The sequence below is a fragment of the Galeopterus variegatus genome, unplaced genomic scaffold (genome assembly GCF_000696425.1).
Source record: "Galeopterus variegatus unplaced genomic scaffold, G_variegatus-3.0.2 Scaffold1143, whole genome shotgun sequence".
In the NCBI taxonomy this organism is placed as follows: Eukaryota; Metazoa; Chordata; class Mammalia; order Dermoptera; family Cynocephalidae; genus Galeopterus; species Galeopterus variegatus.
Window position 1 is genome coordinate 74,425 of NW_007727254.1, and position 2,470 is coordinate 76,894.

Here is a 2,470-nt window from a genome sequence, read left to right on the forward strand (position 1 = left end):
TTTCCTAATCTTAAAAAACATTTAAAGGGCACCCATTTTTCTTCAGTTAATCATGTAAAAAAGACTGCATTGACATGGTTAAATTCCCAGGACCCCTAGTTCTTCCGGGGATGGACTGACTAAATGGCTGGTATCATTGCTTACGAAAGTGTCTTGAACTTGATGGAGCTTATGTTGAAAAATAAAGTTCATATTTTTTATTTGTATCTTTTAATTTCACTTTTTCACAAACTTTTTGAACTCCCCTCATGTAGTAACTCAGCCTGGCTCTAACCAAAAAGTTCAAGAAAGCGGTGGTAGGCAGCAAGGGAGTCAAAGATTTGAAAGCAACGCAAACAAAAGCAACAGGTAAAGAAGGGGTATGGGGGTGGTCCTGCCATCTTTCCCCATGACAAATCCTGAGCATCAGGGATTTGGGGCCCTCCTATGTCACCAGTTCTTCCTGCTCCATCTCAACATCGTGTTGTTTGAAAAAAAAAAAAAAAGCTTCATAAGGTGACAGCTTTGGCCCTGGGTGCATTTGGGTGTTAAGGAGAGTACTAGGTGGTGATCATTTTGGAAGGGACAATATTGGACTTTCAACCTGGGTCAGTAAGTTGCTCACAGGAGTAGAGAAAGCATTAGTCCCACCAAAGGTCCCACATGCCTCGGGCTGTCCCTTCTCATCTGGGAATCCAAGTCTGGTCTCTTGGCAATGGGTGCAGGGGCAGCAGGGCAGCCACGCAGGGGAGGGGAGGCCTCCTGGTAACCATCCCTATGCCAGCAAGAGGGAAATGCCAGCCTCCTGGCCCACAGCTCCCTCCAGCCCCAGCCCCACTGTACCTACATCAGCCACCTTCTGACTGACCCGGAGGTAAAGGACAAAGAAGCCATCGAGGTCTCAGCTCCAGCATCCCTGAATCTCTGACCCAGTCCTGGACTTCCAACTTTAAAACTTCTTGTGGTTAGAAAAGTAAACCCCACTTCTTTTAAACCTCTGCTATTGGGATTGTCCGTTATTTGCTGCCTAAGCAAGCCACGCTTTCTGCTCCTGTCTGGAGGTGGGGCACGTGGACGGGACCTTGGAGAGGCCAGCATCTCTCACCTTTTTTCCAGCCCACAGCTCCTGGCTCTTTGTGGGACTGTATGGATGGCATCTGGCTTTGTAAAACCTCAGTCAGGCAGACCTTCTGTCAAAAGGCCAGAGTCAGGAAAGCGCTCTCTGAGGCCACAGATTGACTCTGCCAACTGATCCCTCTTGGGTTCTGTTTCCTAAATTGCCCCCTTAATTCAGGTCATCTGATTATCGCCAGCCTCTAGGCTAAGCCCTTGACCTTTAGGAGCTCACTTTTTTTTTTTGCAAAAAAACTGAATCCTGCAAAATATTTCTTATTTATGAGAACATATGCACGCTGGTTCTATTTGGGTCCCCAGGACTCTAAAATTCTTGTGCCTTCTTAACCACAGCACACATGCAAAAAAACTGAATCCTGCAAAATATTTCTTATTTATGAGAACATATGCACACTGGTTCTATTTGGGTCCCCAGGACTCTAAAATTCTTGTGCCTTCTTAACCACAGCACACATGCTCAAAAGGACTAGAGTTGCCAAGAAATCATTTCTAAATTGGGGATCCAACAAATACAGGTAACAGAGGATGGCCTATGTCCAACAAGCTTCATTCAAAGTCACCCTGCATTAAAGGAGATCTGTTTGAACATGGACTGTCATGAGCGAACATTGTTACAATGTGGAGCTAAATGCAAACCCCCGCAGAAATCAGAAACCCCTCTCCTGATGCCTCATTATCATTCCAAGGCAGGATGAAGCAAAAGATGGAAAAATCTATTCCATCTTCTTATTCTTGGAGGGGAAAACACAATTCTCTAGATAAGAGCATGGCCTAATAAACGGAGAGCAAAATATTGTGTTTTCTGATGTCTGGAAATTATTTTCATTGCCACATTTCTAAGGAACACTGACGTCCAGATCGGGCTGACCCGAGTGACCAGCAACACACTCAGACCAACAGGAAGGAGGAGAACCTGGACTATGGGTGGAATATGCTCGACCTCAGCTTGTCACATGAGCAGGTGACAGAGAGAAGACGCCTGGTGGTACTTCAGGAATATTGCAGGACGTGGCCCTGGTACTGAGACCAAAGTTAAACATTCATCAGAACATCTAGAGCCAACTTCACAGGGCACAGATAAGGTGAGCTGCTTTCGCCCACGTGTGACTCTGCAAGCAGAGGGCCCCGGAAGCTGCAGGTCTTTCATATTGGCACATGTCCCTCAATCTGGGCTCTCCCGCTGTACTGAGTAATAACTCATCCAAAATTCACCCCATGGGAACTCAGCGTGGATACCTCTCTCACTGTGAGGCTGGACACAGCCCTTCAGGGCATCTCCCAAACAGCATCGATGCTGCAAATTATGCAGGTTCATAAGAAATGGAGATTTAAGTGAAGGGTCCACCCCCCCCCCCCC